The following is a 22332-nucleotide window of genomic DNA, read 5'->3' as shown; positions in this document are numbered from 1 at the left end:
CAGAAACGAACAACCTAGTCGGTTGTTCGTTTCTAGAAGAAAAACCTAGAAGAAAAACAACCTAGAAGAAAAGCGTACTAGATTCAGTTACAGAGCTACTGGCGCGGCAACATGTACAAGGACGCTCGCTATGCTAGCGGGCAGCTTTCTGTGGCAATGCAGGAAAAGCTACGGAGGCGGAGCTTCTGCACACGTGCTAATGCCCCAAGTCGTCTGGCTGCGTTTGATAGCGCTTTTGGGTTCTCGGCGTAGATATACTGCCAGCGCAGCTTCCTCGTGCGATGGTTTCGCATTCGCCCGAACGCGAAAGAAGAGAAAAGCAGCTAGGAAACAAAGTCAAATTGAACACTTAGTGGTGTATTTTTGCCTCATTTTACTGTTGGGAGTATGTTCATGTGTTCTCTTTCCCAGCTTTGCCTAGCGGGGATGAAAATGTGGGACTCTTTTTCAGAAGCGGTCTCACATGTGCGCTATGGCTCCGCAGCTTTCATTTCAGTGCCACAGAAAGTTGTCCGCTAGTACAGTAGTGGAGGCGTATGTGAAAACACAGCCACAGCATCAAGCTTGCTAACGTCGCATTCTCGCACTATTGAAAAAAAGAGGAAAGAAAAAAATAACTTTAGTTCCTAGTGACCACTACAGCGTAGCTTAGTATACGCAACCATTTCCCACTGACCGTTCAGTTGAATGACTCCTGCCGGCGATCACCGTTGCAAGCACTCAAGTGTTTGACAGGACCGAGAGAGACGCGAAAACATATTTCTTATTTCCAAGCTCGGTTATGCCGTCCTTCTTTGAGAAGTTAACGTTTCCTATAGGATTCCGCAGGATGACAACTCCGTGCGCGATATGCAGGCACTTTCGCATTGACAATCCGAGTCCAGACAAACTTCAAGGCGAGGACCTTTTCGAAGATCTCCAGGCGGCGCATACATCCCGCTCCCGAATGTCGCTTTGGAAAACCGGTGTGTGAGAGCGATTAAGTGTTCTCTCCCCCTGTCTCGCATGAGAGGCTTTTTATATACACCCCCCCCCCCCCCCCCCGAACATTTCTCTTTCGCTGGAGGAGAACGGAAATACGACTCCACATTTGAGTTTTCAAATGTTCCAGGTGAGAAGTGCATTTCGGGCGCTGCGAAGGTTCAACACACCTGTGAGACTCGCTAGGCCCCCGTATACGACGTACATATATAAAGTGAGGCCGTTATCGCAAGTAAATTCAACATTTCGTACGTCGTTTTTATTTTTATATATACTCTCATTTTCATTGCGCATGAAAAGCAAAAACAAAAAAAAAAAACGGGGAAGGCGATGGGGGGGAGGCGTCCGACTCGTCTTCGTTTATTTACGACCGCGCTCAGCCCAATGCACGCTATGCATGTCCCCCCCCCCCCCCCCTCGCAGAAGAAAACTCGCGGTACATACACAACGTCCCACGACATTTTGCACCCAGATAAGAGGTGGCGCTCAGGCTGGCCTCCCGTTTCATGCCTTCTTCCCAAGGTCGGTCACTTTATTTTTGTTATTTTTTTTTCCATCCCGACTTTGCAAGTTGTTTACGAAGAAGCAGCACCGAGACCAGTTCCGATACTCGGAAAGCGTTCTTACGTCGCGTTTAAGTGAGCCGCAATCGCCTGCGTTGTGTTTCCTTCCCTTTCCATAGTTGCCTTCGATAGCCGCAGGGGCAGCTCAGTGGATATGGCGGTCTGTTGTTGAGCGCGAACGTCGAGGGTTTGGTTACTGGTCACTGCGGCCGCATTTCAATAGGGGTGGAACGCAAGAAATGACCGTGCTAATTCCGAGTTATGGCTCCACGTTAATGATATCCAGAAACGACGCACTTAACCCCGAGTCACTTTTATTAATTACTAATGAACCCCGAGACTCCCTCTATACGGCCGCACTTACGTAGCCTCTGTGTTTCTATGGGGGAATTAAACGCCAGTGAATAGTTTGCCTCAGGTGACTCGAGGCGCGTTGCTAAGTCGTCTAAAGGATGTTGTTGTCGAAATTGAACTTGACTGGCGAAGGTCTTTATACAGGATGCTTCATCCAGACAAGAATATGCATTGACGTTTGCGTAGAAGCCAAGAATGTTTCCGGCAGACGATATACTGGGAGTGAAATGTTCTTGCCAATTGCGGATGCTGTGATTCTTCCTGAATTGGCGCGTAACATAAGCACGACAGACTGGGCTACTGTGCAAGAGTACCCTGTCTGACAGAAACAAAAAAAGTATGACGGCCATATAACGTAAAACGGCTATAAAAAATGCCATTCCTCCAGTAAAGGTATTTCATACCCTCTTTTGTTCATAGCGACAGCAAGTTTATATTATATTATATATATATATATATATATATATATATATATATATATATATATATATATATATATATATATATATATATATATTAGCGAGCGTCTGATTAATGTCTCCCTCACAGAAGTGCTGCGAGAAGGAGCAGCCGGCGCCACTGATGGTGCCAGCCTCCTCTTAATTTCATAGGAGTAATTGTAATAAAAAGAAGGTGGCTGAATAACAGCCAGGTCGACGCACTTAGCTTTCGCTTCCCTAATCACGCCTTCTGACGCAGCTGCTTTCTCTTAAATCGTGTCTATACGAATGCAAATAACGTCCTCTTGAAGTTCAACTCGCACCATGCAGCGTGGTGCGAAATCAAGAAAGTCAGTTTTCACTTTTTTTTTAAGTTTTACTTTGGCAGAATGCGTGCAGGAATTTTGCCAGCGTGTAAAACTGTGGGGCTCCGGACTTGTGTTCATTTGTACATGTTGCATTCAATGTCCTCTCGCAGTTGTGGCCAAACAATCACTTTGGGCAGGTCTCGTCAACGACAAACTTGCTCACAGTTTTGTGAAGCCGCAAGTACACTCGGCGGGTAAATATAACAAATGTCCAATAAATACTGCCGCATAAAAAAAGGGAAAAAAACGAATCAGTAAATGGAAGATGGTGCGTTAGCTAGATAACTACATATTTCGTGTCCAGGCAAAATGTAGAAAATTCACCTAGAAAGAAAGACCGGTGCTGCGTCTAAAATTTGAAGTAAAATAACAACCGTAATGAAATTGCTGATGTACCAACGCTGGGCCATCTAAATACAGCGTGAACCGACTGGAGTAAGACGAGACTAGGCATATTTGGACGTTTTTCTCTATTCTCTCTCTTTTTCTGGCGCAGTATTTATAAACTAAAAGCAAGTGCACTTATCAGTGTCATTGTCTGGTACTCTCAAGTGCAAAAGTATGCAACTAATACTTTTAAAATAACTTTACGAAAGAGTGCGTAGGCCTGAATAATATGTTTTCCATTAAAAACCAGGCAGATCCCACGTCCTGTGGGAATCGATGTCATGGGAAGCAGTGTGCGGAGAACGAAGTTAACCAAACGACCATGAGAGCACCAAGACATAGGCGGCTGCTTCATGACCTAAATGGCACGCATGTCATGACATTCATGTCACAACCTATCATTTGTATTCGTTATACACTCTTGTCTTAATATGCCAATTTTGGTACACACCAAGTTAACCAAACGACCATAAGAGCACCAAGATGTAGGCGGCTGTTTCATGACCTACATGGGACGCATGCCATGACATTTTGTCACGACCCATAATTTGTGTTCGTTATACACTCTTGCCTTATTATGCCAATTTCGGTACACACCAAGTTTACCAAACGACCATAAAGTCACCAAGACGTAGGCGGCTGTTTCATGACCTACCTGGCTCGCATGTCATCATTTGTGTTCGTTATACACTCTTGTCTTACTATGCCAGTTTTGGTACACACCAAGTTAACCAAACGACCATGAGGGCACCAAGGCGTAGGCGGCTGTTTGATGACCTACATGGCGCGCATTTCATGAACCATAATTTATGTTCCTCATACAATCTTGTCATACTATGCCAAAATTTATAATTTCACACCCCACGAATACAAAACTATTATCTTACGTTACGGTATACGAACCACGTAAGGTAGATTAAGCACATAATTAGACGTAGGCACTCAAAAAAATCCCCGCAAGAAAATGAAGCACCCATGCAACTAATGCACGCCATCCGTTTGGTGATAGTCGTCGAGATGTGTCTACTAGATACTCGGATACTTTTGCGGTACACTAGTTAATGTCGAAACAAAATGTAGGGACTACTTCGATTAAAAAAGAATGATCGAAGTTGGAGGCGACAAACACTATCTGAGGACCACAACACGTAGAAACCTTCGTTCTAGATGTAAAGCCTTGCTCTACAAGGTTACGGTGCTTGCCTGTTATGATAATATTTAGCTACTAAAGGTACGTACGCAATGCATTTAAGCAATGAATAGACATATGCTGTGAAATGACGGTGCACCTTACTTTCTGTGCTTGCCACAAGGGACGAGGCAATGCGTATAAACTTCACAGCCACAGGGGCCAATCTTCGTGCCGGCTCTGTTAGTGCACGCATTATCGAAGCAACGATTCACATTTCACAAAATTAGTAACTTACACGGCTACCGCGCGCTCTCAGACACAAACATTACGAATAGGAGCGCCACGAGAGGCTCATAACACAAGATTGCTGTCGAAAACGCGCACTCACCGTAGGTCGCCGAGCCGAGGAGCGGGTTCAAGAACGGACGCTTCGTGTACTATCAGGCGCCAACGCGATCGACGGGTACGGCGGGCTCCTCAAAGCAGCAGGCGATCGGAAGTGGCGGCAAAAAACAAATGATGCCAGAGGCAACGGCTTCCGTTTCCTTCGATAGTGCCTCTCGCTTCGCCGGAAGAAGACCTTTTTTTTTTTTTTTTTGCTGGCTCCGGCGGCAAGCCCGACCGCACGCTTCTAAACCACGCCGGTCAGTTGAGAACACGATGCACGCGAAGCCGCCGCAACAGCCGCCGGCCAGAGCAGCACGGACAACTCGATGGGGAGGAGGGGGTTGCGACGCCGAAGTTGGTCTCCCAATTTGCATACGCGGCGGCTTGGTCCACCGCGAGCGCTTGCTCGCGCGCGCGCGCGTGGCAAAAGCGGCTCACGCGCAAGCGAACGCTCAGCGCTTCTCTCCTGCAGCGGGCACGTGCGTGGCGTCGGTGCTTTCAGAGGGTGAGAAAGAGAGCGAGAAGATGAAGAAACAAACGAAGAAAGAAAGGCAGCAAGATTGAAAGAGCGAAAGGAACAAGAGAGAGAGACAGCCAGAGCCCAGGCGCCGCTGTCAAGCGAGCGCGATGGTGGTGGAGCGCGGGTGAACGCTTCGTGGAGAGCGCGCTCCACGGAGCACAGAGGAAGAGGACGGGCTCGTGCTTGGATGCACCTTTCGTGTGCTGGAGCGTCTTCGTCGCAGCCTACAGGGAATGGGGTGGGGGGAGGGAGGTAAATATATAGAACGAAACGACCGGGTGGTTTTGAAAGCAAGCAGAGACTTCAACGCTCAAATCGCGAGCGCTTTTCGTCGTCTCGTGTACTCTGTCACCACCTCTCGCTTTATCTCTCGCAGCATCTTCCTGCGTCGTTCGCCCGCCGTGCATCCGCTATGCCAAATTTTGTTCTTCTCTCTAAAAAAAAATGAAAACTGGGATTCCTCCTTCGCTCGCTCTCCCAAGCACACACGGTTGGTTTGTTCTTTAGTCTCGGGCACTCGGGCGTATATTTAACTGAAACACGAGGCGGAGCGCGAAAGATGCGCGCGCGGCGCCTTCGCCTGTCGCGCGCAGCGGGGCAGGGACGTGGGGGACACACACGAAAGAGCGTCGAGTTTCCGGGCTGTTAAGGTCACTGTCGACACACGAACACGCATACAAGGCACAGCGCACGCACTCGTACAGACGCACGCAGAGGCAGAAGGTGAAGCGGCGCGCAGAGAAAAGTGTCTTTCCTCGGTCAGCAGGGCGCGTGATGTTACACCCGGTATATCTAGACGCGCGAGAATTTCGGCGACACTCACACTCTGAAATCGCGGCAACCGGCTTCCTGCGAGTCGCCATCTCGATGCGCTACGTGCGGTTTCGTTCGGTCGCCGCAATATAGCGGCTGCGCAGACTGTCCACAATTCTAGCCTTTTCTAACCTTCTTCAGCGGTTGCTCTGAAAATGTACTTTAGACTCTCAACTCTGCCCCACGACCGTGCCTTCTTAGGTTTGTCCGTGTTCGGTAAATGTGATTTCAATCGAAGCATTTCCAGATTCCGCACGCTGTGTCGGTCGGCAGGAGACCTGACGCATAACGAAATAAAACGAGTGATATTGCTTGTTAAAATTAGCAGCATCAGGGAAATTTTGTCATAGGGATTTGTATCTATTGGGTGAAAGGAAGAAAAACTGGACATTGGCAACTCCACTTTATATATATCGACCCGACAGCTTCAAACATGTTCATGATAATCTAGGGACGATGGACTTATGCTTTAAATGAGATAACGACTTACTTCGTTTCTTTTCAGCGCATCTGCACCAAATTTTGAAGATTTCTTTCGTATGAACAAAAACATTTCTTTTTTTTAAAATGTCTGCTTCCCACAAGAAGTTATGGGCACTTTCTCTTTCTCGTCTACTTATTTACTAACATTATATTAGCAAACTAAATACACAGGCTCCGGCTAATTGTTTATATCCTGACGAAAGCAGTCAAAATGCGCAAAATTAGAGCGAGAATAAGCAAACACAAACACAGCGCAAACACAAATACCCCAACCATAGAACACACGAAGGCCTTTCAACGCGTCTGGTTAACCTCCCCGCCTTTCTTTATTTTAGTTCTTTTCAACGCACGAGACTAGCTTCCTTCTCAGTTCAGTCAGTTGTGTTTACGCCGTTACTGTACATTGCACCCAGTATAGCACGAAGCTTTGCAAGAGCATCACGGCGCGGCACTAGTGAATGGCTGCGAGGTCAGAGCTGTTGTGCAGACGAGCAAGGAAGACTATATGAGGAAACGGCTAACCAGACAGTGACTGCATAGACAGCCAAACAGAAGACAATCCTCTCATTCTCAAGAGAGGAAAGAACAGCAAAAGAAAGGAGTGTCAACAGGGCGACGAGAGGAAAGAGACGAAAATCCCGTTACTGATGGCACGGCGCTTCGTGTATACCTTGGAGTCTGGACAGTCGCGACAGAGGCGTCCATCGTTCGATGTCTCCGGGTGCAATAGTATCGTGCGTTTGTTTTCCTCGACGAAACTTCGAACGAGCTGCTGAGCCAGATTTAGCCTATACTACAGACAGCTTTGTGACGATACGAATAATTAAGTTTAAGCGAGCGCAACGGTATGCAAACTACAGTTTCTTATTTAAAACACACGACACGCTTAGAGAGTGCTCCAGTTGAAGTTGGTCAGACTCGTCAGCAATTATTAAATAAACGAGCAACAATCAACCTTTTTTTTTCTTTTTCGTACGGAAGCAAGGAGTGCCTGAACGAACCTCGAGGCACATGCACGATGTAGGCAAATAGTTATCGTATTATTGTTGATTTCTATCACTTACCTGCAAGTGATGTTATTACAGTAGCGACAGCGGACAAACAAACGTGTTTATTCTGTCTTTACCAGTATGATGGCACGTAGCACAATATTGTCGCGCGCGCCAGTTCCAACCATGACCGTCGTCAATTTCTGAGCGTGAGCACAGACGTCTATTATCGCAGCAGTGTTGCAAATATATTCCCGTGTCGTCTTATTCTATGACTACAACTATACGGCGCTACGTCCTTAAAAAGGAAAGAAAAGAAAAAAGAAAAAAAAGAACGTAAATACAGAGTATTTTTAACATTTTTGTGTCTCCTCACCTAGTTGGTCCAAAACAGAAACGTTCGTTCGCCGTAGTACGAGAACCCCCGCTCAAGGCAGTTCATCCAAACCCTCCTCCTTGATGGACTGCTTGGCTCCCCAAAACTAACCCATATCCCGCTTCTTACACAGGCCCTCCTGCAGCACGTCCGCGAATCGAGAACGATCGACGAGTGGAACGTCTTAAAACAACACGTTTTTCGTGAGGGACGCCCGAATGAGGAGGGGCTTCTCGCTTTGACCACTCGGGTTTCTTTAACGTCCTTCTATGTGTTTTAAAGTACACATTTCATTGTGTCCTGTTCAATATGCGGCCTCCGCGGTCTGCAATGGAAGCAACTGTAGGCCTCGCGCTCGGGCGTGTCTAAATACGCGCGGGAATGGTCGAAACTCACATTTCTCAATCAGAAGTTCCGAGGGAATGAAATTTTTCAGAAATTGAGTTCTCTACCTATGTCGCTTACAGCCAGACTCTCAAAACAAACAGAAATATGCTAATGACCCACGAACACGGTGAACGTCATTCGCGTTCGCACGGTGGGTGCGTTCGAGTGAAAGTTACCGAGGCTCGACATTTTCCTAAAAAAAATTATGAAAATAAAATGAAATAAGACGAAGTGGCAATTAGTAGCGTTACTGAAAGGTTTGCTGGTAACGCAAACTAAACTGGTCAAGCCAATGTAGCACTGAGCGCGAATATAAAACAAAATAAAATAAATATTGTTGAAGACCCCCTCGAATATACAAAAGGAAATGTTATGGGGTCCGGAGAAAATACAATGATTATCGACCGCTTCTAATAATTAAAAGGCCTTTTTTCTCTCTCTCTCGCTTTGTGTAGTAAATGCCATACTGATTGCACGGATGCTAATAAAACATAAACGCAAATAAGTGATTAACTGCGAGGAACGTTCTATCTTCTTATAGAAAGCTCCATGCACCAAGACCAAGTATATTTCAAAAGTAAGCGTACAAGCTCAGATTCAATTAAAACGCACCTCCGTTTCACTCCACCTGAAAAAGAGGACGCAACGTCGCAGCTCATTGCAACCAACAGAACATAAAAAAGAAGAAAAAAAAAGACAGGAAAGGAAATAACGCAGTACTTGACAGGAACGTGAAGATAATTATTCTCCAGACTAGACAGAAGCGGAAGTGCTATTTTAGACTAAATAGCTAAAGTCACATGCACGAGCCGGACCAGAAAATTACATTTTTTTTCGTTCTCTTCTTTTTGTACTTGACTTTACGGTCTGATGGCTTGCACACGTGTGTTATACCTTAGTGATCATAAAGATCTCTCTCTCTCTCTCTCTCTCTCTCTCTCTCTCTCTCTCTCGTGTTTCCTTTGAGCTTTCTAAATAAACACAGGAACATAGGTGCGTGACGATATCGATAAAATGACACCCGACACCCCTATCTGTAATATGCCTCACGCCATTCGAATCTAAAGCGCCTTGTGGTCGTCTGGGCATCCTTGCTTGACCTTTGTATTCTCTGGTGCCGTTAAACACACTTTAACCTTCTACCTTACTTGTACCTAAGTACCCCTGCGCACTTGCGCATGCGCAGTATATCTCCAAGGCAACTCCACACTGTTGGAGATCTTACTGTGCAGCGAAAACGAAATGGAATGAGGTTGTTTAACGCGAGATAATTAAAACATGGCGGAGCTTTATACGGGGCGAGAGGAAGAAGCATCGTCGGCTTTAATGGAAACTGGAGATACTGGCCGTAATTCAGACTGAGGGTAAAAAGACGAGGCCTCGAGCACGCCGAGGCCGTCTAGCTGAATGGGCCATCATTAGGCAGCACTCGCTGCTTAAGGTACTGTGAAGTTAACGACGCCTTTTGAGCATCCCTGCAAATCTGCAGTGCTCTGCGGACAGCGAATCCAAGCTATGCAACTCTCGGGGCTTGAAAGCTATTATCTGGATCTCTTCGAAAATATGTGACAGCTACGCACCATAAGTACTCGCGAAGCAACGATGAGCGTTCATTGTATTACTGTAGTTTAAAGTTGCTATTAGATAAACAGAAGCGTATTAGTGGCTCAAGCGAAGGCATTGAGCCTGTTCCGAAACAAACGCACACAAAAAGAAAGGAAAGATCAAGAACGAGAACGTTTCAATTGCAGTTGGATGTAGCTGCATCCACCAAGAAACTCTGGCGATTTGGCAGCGTGTGCTAACGGTTCGGAAAGAACACTCAAATGCCTCATTCAACTGGCGAGACTCATCACTTCGTTCACAGTTGTAGTATTTGGCTTAACTTTGCTTGGCGTATTCTTTCTTTCCTTATTCTTCTTTTTTGATCTGGCATGGAGTTTCGAAAAAAGAATTACACAGGAATTCAGAATTCGGTGCACAAGTTAAACTAGACATTGATGAAAGAGTTACCTTGATAGCAAGAGAATAAAAGAAAAAACTTCTCTAGAGAGACCGCACTCACAGTGCGCTCATGCTCAAACACATTGTGCACCGCTGACTCGCACAATGTCCGGCTACAGCAGACTCGGATCCCGGTATCGTGCTCGCCATTATATTGCCGCTCGGCTATGGCTATAGGTTCAATATGGTTAGGTCATATTCTAGAATTTGTTAGAGTGTTTATACAGCCTATACTTTTATTATGGCTATAGGGTATGCTTAGAAGGATTAAGATAGTTCTCTCTCCATCTTGCCTTCCTCTGTCATTTTTTTTTTGTACACGTGTTTTGAACGAGACAGTCATGTGACAGCTCATTCAACCACGCCAAAGAAAGAAAGACGGAAAATGAAAGGGCAAGAAAACGCACGGCGCTTTTTTCGAGACGAGGTTGTATTCACACTCGTATACTCACGGAGCGGCAGTTGCAGATCTCGCAAAAGGCCTCCGAGAAGCAGCCGTTCTTCACCCGCAACGTGCCCGCAAATGAGCGAAATGCAGGGCGATGAACAGTTCGCGTATAGAATTGCCGGTGCCCGTCGGTCCCTCCCGCGCGTATCAAGCGCCGCAGGTACTACGTGCGTGCACTCAGCTGCACCAGGAGACGCGAGGAGAGACAGCTGCGCGTCCGAGAGACAGAGCGAGAGATAGGAGAGCACAGACGCACAGCTTCTCGCCTTATTCATGCACACGGACGGCGCGGCCTGCCGGAACGGAGCGGGATGTGTGTTGTTGGATGGGGAAAATACAGGGGAGGAGGCAGCCAAATCGGACAGGCGCCGGTAGCGAAACTTCCCGGCACGAACTGCGCTGCTGAATGGGCTGCCCGCCATCTGCGGAAGGAGTCAGGCACGATCGACGGCCCGGCCGATTACAGCAACTTTTTGGCGCCGTGTGCGGCTTGCGGCAAAGCGAAAGGATGGAGACGAGTGTATAGAATAACACGCGTAAACTCTGAAAGGTATAACGAAGCCTCAATAAACGTTTGGCTATAGATTTCGGTTGGCTGCCGCGGAAGGGAGGTTCGTTTCGAACGTGTAATACTGTTTTGAAAACTCTAACATTTCGATGAAAGAGTGAAGATAAATAAAGCACGTGGAAATACCGACCCACTAGGTTTCATCGAGGCCCCCAAAATGGCATATCTCACGATTTATAGAGAAGTATTCCAGAACTTCTTGCAGCTGTATCGTCTAGCTCTCGCGTTCTAACTTCCCAGGAACAATGACAAGAAAATCTCCATCCGATTCCCTACCTCCTCCAACTGCGTTTCTCTTCCCCCTGGCACCAATTATGTTAGTGAACGTATAACGCTTGTTATCAATTCAATCCATCGTAAATCTTCTCAGCAGTGCTACTGAAGACCTACTACATATAGTCACTGGTAAAGCCTGAGAGTATACGTGTTGAAAAACAACACGCCTCTCAGGAACAACAGTTCCTGAGAGTCCCTTGAAGCTGCGAAGTAGTACATTTACATTCATCAAGCATTCACGGGGAATCCGTATTACGAGAAGAATCTTTAGACAAAAATAGGATGGGCCATTTATGATAGCCACTCTCAGGTCATGACTGAGAGCTTATCAATATTCTTAAAAAGAGAAGTGCTGCGTAATATACTTATTTGACAGAACTGACTTTGAGGCCGAAACTTGGCGGATAACGAAGGAAGTTGAGAAGAAAGCTAACGGCAGTTCAGCGAAAAATGAAACGGAAAACCATTGGCCTAACGCTAAGAGACCAGAAGAAACCGCCGTGGTTGCTCAGTGGCTATGGTGTTGGGCTGCTGAGCACGAGGTAGCGGGATCGAATCCCGGCCACGGCGGCCGCATTTAGATGGGGGCGAAATGCGAAAACATCCGTGTACTTAGATTTAGGTGCACGTTAAAGAACCCCAGGTGGTCAAAATTTCCGGAGTCCTCCACTACGGCGTGCCTCATAATCAGAAAGTGGTTTTGGCGCGTAAAACTCCGTAATTAAGAGACCAGAAGGCAGCAGTGCAGATTGGACAGCGAACGAGGATACCAGATTAAGAGGCATATGCGGAGTGCTGCAAGGAATTAGGTGGGTAGACCAGATAATTAGCAGTCAATAAAGGCAATATAATGGCTTCCACTAGAGGGGGAACGCAGCGACACTGTAGCGATGCCTTCCACTCAATTCTATGCGACTATTATTAGCCACCATTCACAGCCGGCTGATCCTGTTGATTACGCTGGTGGAGCTTCGCTCTGACCACTGACGAAGCGCGAAAAGCGCTAACAGAAACATCAGAAAAAGCATAGGTACAACATCGCGGTCAAGGGGGACGGAACATTAATTGGTGTGCCGAGATTGGGAAATTTGCCAGCAAACGATGCAGCTGGCTGAAGCGAAGCAGCTGAGGTCGTACACGAATATCGCTTGCAGAGGCGCCTTCTTGCAAATGGCATAAAATTAAATAAGCTCATTGTCTGCTATAAGCATTACATAACTTGCTCACCCTCACTTTTATATATACCCCTGTTTGCTCCTTATTACGTTTTGCCGTTTTGCCCCTAACGTTACATCCGAGTAGTAGATGTGTCACCTCGCGGCGTTTTACAGTGTAGTTGGTTTTCATTTACGACGGTTTTAATAGAATTACTGCTCCATATATTACAACTGCAACTTGCAGATGTAAGGTTGCGTGAAATGGCATGTTATTTGTGTACATTTGAGCTTGGGCATGGGCAGGACATGTAATGAAGAGGGAAGATAACCGATGGTCATTAAGGGTTACGGATTGGATTCCAAGGGAAGGGATGCGTAGCAGGGGGCGGCAGAAAGTTAGGTGGGCGGATGAGATTAAGAAGTTTGCAGGATCGACATGGCCACAATTAGTACATGACTGGGGTAGTTGGAGAAATATGGGAGAGGCCTTTGCCATGCAGTGGGCGTAACCAGGATGATGATGATGATTCAGATGATGATGATGATTATCTTCCAGTGTGCGACGTCCTACGTTTTAGTTGCGAGCGCTAGCGGTGCGCTGTGGCCGCACGAACTTGTGACTCCATTCGCTCAGTGTTCAGTAGGTTCCGATCTGCGATGCCTCCCAAGCACAAATTACGCCGCACTTAGCGACATGTATGAAACTCAATGTATCATCGAACGAAATGATGCATATACCTGTATCTTTTCGTTCACATGTGGCGCAATGCTTTTTGGTCGCGAATATGAGCAGCACAAGTCTCTCTATGCTTCGAAGTGTTGCCCGTACGCTATCAAGGAGGTTGTAGTGCCCCCGTGCCAATGGAGTACGAATATAAATTCGCCAAAAGTTTATGAGCACGTCGGTCGCTTGTGACTCAGCCAGTGACAGGTGTCAGAGTTCTGTGGCGGGGATACCGAGGTACGTAAGAAGGTGAGGAGAAGCGTTACTCACGTCTTGTATCCGTAGACGTATAGGCCACCGGAAGTTCTAAGGTAAACCGCCCAAGGCACGCTTGCTGGGGACAACTCTCCGCAAGAGCTCAGCGGCTTCATTACTTCTGACGGAGCCTGTATACCTGCAATCTGTTAGCATTGTGCACCGACCCTGCCTTCACTCGCGCACGTTGCGGCACAACCTCAACCCTACATGAGAGTCGTCTTCGTGGGAGGCTTCAAGTCTCGGTCTCCTGCGGCGGATTCACACAGCTTCGCTGTTGGACGCATTTCGGACGGCGCGACGCGGCTTGCCGAGTCAGTGCAGTGGACAAAGGGGTAGATAACGATAGCGTCCTCCTTTAAGCTCAGCCGACAGACCCCCCGTTTACATCGCTCGCTTTGACCGAACGCTTCATGGAGTCCGTTTCACTCGGCTAACTCTCGCAACAGTTTCAGGCGGTCACAGGGCCCACGTGCACCGAAGAATGGAGTCGTCCAACGCATGGGCGAGGAAGCGTCAATATCGTTTTTAAGATTCCTCTCCCGTGGATCATTTTAGTGCGAGTCACTAGAACTTCTTGGTAGGCTTGTCGATGAATATTTGATAGCATACTTGTATTTGTGTGTGTGCGTAATGCCAGCCACAAGAAAGCTGGCAGCGCGAGCGCGCTCGCCCTATGAATGTGTGCTCGTGTGGTTCTGTCTTTACGCGCAGACGTTTTAGCTAGTTTTATTCCACGGACGTGGTGACACTGAAAGCAGCCTGCTCTTCATCGAAAGCTTCCGATTCGGAGCGTTGAATGTGAAGAACAAAGGCAAGCGTGTTCGCGCATTCACACACACGCGCACACATGCGCAGCATGCGCATACATACGTAGCGCCATTCGAATCCATTCAATCCGCAAGGAGCATTTACTTCACCATTACCGTGCAGCCGCAGACACTCGAAGAAGCTTTCTAGTCCTTTTTCTTTCCCCCGCACGGCCGGCGACGCCACTGCCGCGGAGGCGAGCGCCATCTGGTGGTGCTGCAAGGAACCCAGCAGCGCGCGGCGCGCATGCTCCGCTGTGACTGGTTGGCCTATTCGGCAAGGCGACAGCTAGGCCGCAGCACCCACGGTCACGAAACCCGGCGAGGTTCGCAAAGAGAAGGTTCGTTTTTAAAACAATCCACGGCCCGTGCTACAGCATGGATGATGGATTGATCTTTAACTTTGATTACTGTTATTTGGCGCACGTCCAGTTACCGGTGCTTGAATAGCGCCTGCTATTAACGTTCATAAATAAACACAACCGCTTAGGCCGGCACAAATCAAACGTGTAATCTTGCGGCAGCCTCGACGACATTAGCTAATGAACTATCTACGCGGAAGCGACTAAAATACGGTCAACTAAGGGTAGCCTATTTTCCAATGCCTCTAACAAGGCCAGAAACAAGATGTGCGATCGCGAAGCTATCAGCGCGTGCAACGAACCACCGAAATCGCAAGACCACGGATAATTAAAAACAAAAGAAGGAAAGTCTAGGAAGCCAACCAGACTGCAGTCCTGCTTTCTATTATTACGCGCGAGTGAAAAGAAAACAGGGTGATGAAACGGCAGAGGGAGAAAGTGCGCGCAAAGCACGAATTCACGCGAGAACGTACTGCATATAGCCACAGACAACCAGTAAGACCTGTATACGTCATCGGTACAGGTTGCGCCCTTTACCTTTTGGGCCAAGTCGACTTGTACGCCCTAGAAGTGGAAACCACCAAATAAATCATTGTGAGCGAGGAGTTTCATTCCACCCTCAGTGGACGACGAACTTGCGCTGCAGTTGTTTAGCCGTCATGAAAAAGTACCAAACGCGTCGATCCTGTTTGCACTTCGAGAACAGTACTTGGGACTTGCTTTATTACATTATTTTCTGTTTAATTTTGTTGTATTCTGCACAGCATTCCTTTCCAGCTGCTACGTGTTAGCTTTGATACGTATGTGTAAATCAGATTGTCACGAAATTTTGCGGTACTTGTGACACCATATTAGCGTTTTTTTTTTCTCTACACTAACATGTGCCCTAGGCGGGTCCGTCTCAGGTACTTATTCAGGCTGATCTTCTGAAATCGGTTCAATATTCAGATTCTAAATTATTCTATTTAGTGTTGTGCCATCACTATTGATAACTTATTCGTAGTTAAAAAAAAAATTGGAATATGAAGCCATAAAGCTGTTCTAACCCCTAATCTTATATAGTACTATTAATGTTTGCGCAGCTCCTGTGCTGTTTATAAGCAGTAAACAACACGGCAGCTACGCGCGACCGCGCGCGGTCACGCAGGCTTTGTTTTTAAAGCGGTCTGCTTTGGGGGCCGAGTCTAGGTGGTCTGATGGCTCACGCTTTTGCGCGTGCTGTTTTCTCACTGCTTAGTTTGCGTTGAAGCGATAGGCAGCACGAAGGTCACTTCGCTCGCTGCTGCTTCCGAGCTTCCTCCCGCCAACGTTTCGGCGGTCATCAAGTGTCATGTGTTCACGTTTGCCTGTGCGCGCTGACATCATTCTTGTTAACTTAGTTCGCAAGCGTGTGGTTACAAGTCTATACAGCAAATAGAGCCACTACCTCTACTTCGTATAGCTGTCTACTAATTTGCTATCGCTATCCATGCTTCGCCTTTCGGGAGAAACTGCGACGTTTTTAATTGTGATTCAGTTTATAGGTACGTTAGTCACCTTCGTACCCACTGAATTCACATCGGAACTCTTCTACACATTGCGTGCTTCCTGGGGTTAACGTATTGCTAATCATCCTCGTGAGAACCCTGCCAGAGTGTATAAACTTGAACGAGGAAAAAAAATTGCTTAGTTTGTCTGCTCGCTCCAAAAGATTACAGGGCAAGGATTCGGCGGAGAAAAGCAGGATTTGAGCTCAGCTCGGTTACGCATGATCACGAGTAGCACCCTGCGTTTGTCGAACATATTAGTGTTCAATGGAACCATGCATGAATTCCAAGATGTATGCTCGCGCTTCACAGACCCCTAACAACGCGGGAATAAGGTGTTCCTTCGCTCGTATAGACTGCTGCAATTTTCTGCGTCTAAAATACTGGGACCATGCATGAGCATATCTGTCGCTTGCATAAAAAGCTACTCTCCAAGTAGTGCAGTTCTTGAAGAGCACATTCTCCGTCGGGCTCGCACAGCTCACGCCCTCCTTCTTTCCCTTTTTCTATTATCCCCCTTTCTCTCAACCACCGTGTAGGGTAGCAAACCGCGGACGCTCGTCTGTTTGGCATTCCTACTTTTCCTATTCTCTCTCTCTCTCTCTTCGCTTCAATACGTGCAAGTGAACCATACCACACTTTACGTGCTGCTGACAAGAGTAAATCAGTTAAGTGCTACAATTCAATCAGTCTCAAAACTTCCTTCTTTTTTTTCGACCTGGTTGCAGGGCTCACGGTGCGCCGTTGTGCGTGTAACTGTGACCGCGGCAGTGCTCGAGTTTCAGCGTGGCCGTACTGTGTCGGCGCGTAACAATACGCGATGAGATAGAATATAAAATTCGCTCGCCCGCCGCGAATTCACGCACCGGAACGGAGCCAGACGCTGTGACGGCTTTGCACGCTTCTTAAGCAGCGACACCGCATAGGCAAGGAACTGGGCATCTCGTGCACCGGCAGTCTTTCCATGAGCACACGGCGCGGAACTGCGCTCGTCCCGTGTTGTTCATACCGAAAGTGCACGGAGGCATTAAGTCGGCACTCTCGATATGGCCCTCGCTGCCGATGTATTCATGCGCATACTCTCAGAGGCAGAAGGAGATGAGAAACGCTGCTCTTTGCCCGAATGGAAACGGTGTAGCGATGCATGTGTTTTGCTGTGGTTCTCATTGCTTAGTACTTTTCTTTTTTTAGCGCAACATCCTGCCCTTCCTCATCCATAAGGTAGAAGGCACGCAAGCGACTGAAGACTTTCCTAGTCGCAAGCGTATACGTGAAGCTTTCATCAGCCGCCTGCTATCGAGATTTCGACGACATGTAGAAAAGGTTATGATAATTAATCTCGCTCAGGTTAATTTCTACTGTTTTTATTATTATTATTTTTCTCCCTAATTTTCTGCGGTCCTAATCGTCACATGCATTACCTTTTTATTCCTTCTTTAGTGTACTTATTCATTCGTCCGTTCAGACTACTTAATTAAACATTTGTATTTCGTGCGCAGAATTACTTTTTTATCTCGATCTTTGCTTCATTCCTGTATTTATTATCTGTGCGTTTCCTACAACCACCTGTTACTTGACCTACCCCCGTTTTGGGTAGGTATACCATGTCTAATGCTCATTACCATCATAATCATGCAGTGGCTAAGTTCATAGTGGTACTGCGTGAGTATGTTCTATATAGACAGATAATCTGTTCCAGAGAGTTACGTCAGCGTTATGGCGGCTTCAGAATTCATAACGGCCGGAGCTAGCAGAGCCCATTAGAAATCCCGGTATGGAGCGATGCAAGAAGTATTGTATAATTGACGCAGCTTTAACGAGAATAGAAACGTTTCAAAAATAACTCACTGGCGCAATGTAGCTTTACGGTATTAACGTAGGGACCTGAATCTTCACGGACCAGGAAATGCTTATGATGTACTAAAGATCACCTATACGGTAACATTTTACCTAGTTATCCCTCAACAACATGCAGGTAATATGGTGATCCTAAGTAACCAATATGGTAATTTTGCAATAAGACTGCATTTTCGAGAAACGTGCATTCCAGGCTACCTAAAGGCTAGGCATCATTACTGAATGATTTTAAATTATTTTGGAGAAGTCACTTGCTGCATGCGCTCGTGCTGTAACTGGTGCTGCTTCAAATAAACAGACTATCCTGCAGTAAAATCACTGAGAACAGCCACCACATGTATCGGCCTTTCTCCGTCTATAGATGCTAATAAACTGTTATTCCACGTATTCCAACAAGCTAATATTCAGAAATGCTGACTAACGAATTGGTGACTCGAAGAAGAGTAGACTAGTGGAGACTATTCGATTCGTATTCGAAATTTCGCATATTCGCGCTCCGCTGTAGTTCACACCTATCGGAGAAACATCATTGTTGGTGAGAAGCGACGGTTTGTGTAAGTGCACCACGTGCCAAAAATAATTCCAGTGTTCTTACGTTGCATGAATAATAGATATGCACTGCGCCTTTCCTTTAGCCAACTCAAATTGCTCACGGTGAATACTGAAAGTATATTCGCCAGTCGTCGATAAAGGCAAGAAGTCGCAGTTTCGCCCGAAAGGTGAAGCATCGATTACGATAGCAAATTAGTAGACAGCTATACGAAGTAAGGATAGTAGATTTATTGACCGTAGAAACTTTAAACACTTGCTTACTCACTAAATTAACAAGCATGGTGTAACGCGCGTACAGGCAAACATGAACCCATCTACCTCGATGACCACGTTGTCAAAACGCTGGAGTGAGGAGGCGCGGCAGCAGCAGCGAGCGAATTGACCGTCGTGCTGTCTCTTGCTTCAACGCGAACTAAGCGGCGAGAACACAGCGCACACGAGGCTATGAGCACTCGGCGCAATCTGTCCCCATCGCATATCAGTTTCAAGATAGGGCCCGCACGGCCTCGCCATATGCAGCGGCCGCCACAATAGAACCCTTGACACCTTCAGTTTTACATAAGTCGCAACTATAACAAAACTAACCCCAGGAACATTAAGTGAGAGAGTGTCAAGAATTGCAGAGGCTGGAGGAAATGAGAGTCCGGCTCATCCATTGCGAACCAGTCACTCAGAAACGTTTGCGCTACTGCGGTGAGACGGCCGCTTGTTACGAAAGCTACTCAGAAACATTTGCGCTACTGCGGTGAGACGACCGCTTGTTACGAAAGCTATCTATAATCGATCGCCGATCGAAATGGTGTACTGGCAACCACCACCCCGCTTGATGATGCTATACAATGGCTCACTACGATAGGGCAGTGTGTCGTCCTTATAGCAAAACATGGGAGAACCGTCGTCGCTTCGGCGATGACTCCACAAGGTAGGCGCGCGCGAAATTTAAATTTGTTGAGCAAAAGTTTCTGCATTTGTAAGCCAAGATGCTCTCAAAACACAATTGAAATTATGATAATTAGCAAAAAAAATAATGCAAACTGCTAGAATAGATCAATAAACCGTCTAAGCTTGCACGTTTCCCCTCACAGATCCTGCAGTGTTCCTGATCCTCTGTTCAGTGTTTCGGTTGCAGAAGACAAACAAACGCTAGTCTGCTGGTTCCGCAGGGTTAACACGCATATGCTTTTGATATCAAAATATTTCGAAACACATGAGGATGAGAAGCCCGGAAAGAGCACCTGTGCTGTGCCAGGTTGCATGGGATTCTTTTCACGTTGCATCAGCTAGAAATGCAGTCGCCAGGTTTAGCTGAAGAAAAAAAAAAGCAATGATGCTTTGTGATGAATTCTGTCACCATCGTTCGGACATTTCGCTCCTCAAAAGGGCGCCGAAGGGCAATAATGCAGGCAATGTGCCCAATGTGCCCGGGCTGAAGAAGCCCGGAGTGGTTCTAATCGTTGTGCAGAAACCGCCATGCAAAAAAAAAAAAAAAAAAAAACGCTTACAATCTCAGCGCTCCCCGCGCACATAATAAATGTGCGAAGGCGGCAGGAAAAACCGCAGAAAGCAATCGGCGTGCTCCAGACAGACATGCATGACCTCCGCGACAACCATAACTGCTGAGCCCGAAGGCCCTGTGTTGCACCAATATGGCTCCGCTTGCCAGCAACGACTCCAGGCTGCAGCGGCAGATGACGCTGCAGCACACCGAAGCGCTGCAGCATCCAAGTCCTTCATGGCAAAAAGAGCCACGATTTCGCCGCCGGAAGAGACACTGCCCTATTACAGTACACCTATCTATACGTCGACGGTGGTGGCATGCAGTCCGGTCACACGATGTTATGCGCATCTTGGAGCAAGATTGGCTAGGACGGATCAGAGGGGACATTTCTTTCGGTGATAATGTATGAGAAATAGAGAGAGAGAGAGAGAGAGAGAGAGAGAGAGAGAGAGAGAGAGAGAGGTTTTATATTAGGAAAGGCTGGAGAAGGCCGGGGAAGCTTGACTCTTGACTAGGGTTGCCAGCCATCCCGAACTTAGCAGGTCGCGCGTCCCGACTTGACCTAGTCGGGAGGGCTAAATTTTCCTACTTTGGCTTTTTCTGTTCTGCTGAATAACAATCAGTTAAACAGATTTTATTTTTATGATACCTGACAACTCGGTAGCACATTCCTCTCTTTTGTCTTCTGTTGCATTGTCATAAACATAAAGGCGGTTTCATTTTTCGTCGTGGTTCTAGTTCTGTTGCAGGCCCTGACAGTTCACAGTACCGCTATCTGTATTGGTAGCCCTGTTAGCCGGGCTACCATACCGCAACTTTCTTGTAAATCGTGACACGGTAGAACTAAAAAAACTAAGTGTGCAAATTTGTTGCATATACAAACTAGCGGCTCATGCCATGGGCACGACCACCCCTCTGCGCCTTCACACTGCACAGATAATCCGCATTCTCCACTGCTTCTGTGCTACTACATAACGTGTAGGCTGTTTAATGGTGCTCAACGAAATGCACCTGACCCACAGCTGGTGAGGAGTTCGCAAACGGACGAGCCACTAATTTCGCAAATTTCTTTTTTCTGCTAAAAGGGCTACTAAGAGCAATTAGAGCTTTCCCCCAGTGTAGGGTAGCCTGCCGGCCGTTATTCTGGTTAACTTTCCTGCCTTCTGCTTTTCTCTTTCCTTCCTTCCTTCTATTAATGGACGCTAAGGGAAGTTTGCATGTATTTCTTGCTGTACCCGGAATTCCCTGTATGGGGCATGGAGGGCAGATTGTTACGTGTTTTGCCTGATAAGTGTTTTAGCGCATTTCATTTTAGTAATGCAGAACTACAGAGTTCAATATTTATCAACTTCGGTTTTTCATCGGTAAACAACGAATTTCGTTGCATCTCCTGCCACTTAATTCACTACAGAGACACTTAACTCACTACGTAGCTTCCGATGTGAAACTTTTATACAGTAAGCCACGCCCTACCTCCCTTCCCTTTACCCACTTTCCCAAATATGCCTATAGCCATAATTTACATATACTTCTCTCTCTCTCTTCCCTTCCTTCTCTCTTTTTCACCCCGTTATTCCTTCTCCCACTACGGTGTAGTAAACCGGATGTGCGTCTGGTTAACCTACCGTCCTTCCCTTCAACCCTACCCTGTTTCTCTTTCTCTCTCTCCGCTGGATAGACTACGTAGTTTAACGTCATGAGTGAAAAACTTGCGCAGAATTGAATTCGCTTGTTCGGAGAAAAAAGTGTGCGGCATTTATAACAGACGCTTCCAGCGAAAAAGTGAACGTAGACTTCGGCCCAATCGATATAGCGTTCCCAGATCGGAGCCAGAACTTCGGCAGCACAAATTTAAGCCACATCCCCGAGGTCTAGGCTCATTAAAATCTTGAATATAAAAACTCGGCCGAATGCAGTTACATATCACACAGGTGGGCACCGATGTACCGGGAACCATTATCGTGATTGGATTCGTTTTCAGTAATACACGTACCGCTTTTACGACGAGCACGGATAGAAAGGGTCTGGGGTTTTACGTGCCAAAACCACGATATGATTCTGAGGCACGCCGCAGTGGGGGTCTTGCGGATTAATTTGGCCTCCTGGGGTTCGTTAA

The 22332-nt window shown here is 46.9% G+C and overlaps 1 protein-coding gene across 9 annotated transcripts in view; it reads right to left on the bottom strand.

Moving 5' to 3' along the window:
- LOC142579516 (glycoprotein 3-alpha-L-fucosyltransferase A-like) overlaps nt 1-22332 on the bottom strand; it is a 155192-nt gene that overhangs the window by 71467 nt on the left and 61393 nt on the right. For 2 of the 9 annotated variants that reach the window (XM_075689813.1, XM_075689808.1), the window contains exon 1: nt 4614-5045. The exons of 6 other annotated variants lie outside the window; for them this stretch is intronic. The gene's annotated coding sequence lies outside the window, so the exon portion shown is untranslated. Of the gene's footprint in view, nt 1-4613; nt 5047-22332 lie in introns of those variants that run through there. One more of the 9 variants, XM_075689814.1, reaches the window with a different exon arrangement.

This window comes from Dermacentor variabilis, chromosome 4 (assembly GCF_050947875.1).
Source record: "Dermacentor variabilis isolate Ectoservices chromosome 4, ASM5094787v1, whole genome shotgun sequence".
Lineage (NCBI taxonomy): Eukaryota > Metazoa > Arthropoda > Arachnida > Ixodida > Ixodidae > Dermacentor > Dermacentor variabilis.
The sequence above is the reverse complement of the archived record's forward strand: the minus strand, read 5'-3'. Positions and strand labels throughout refer to the sequence as shown.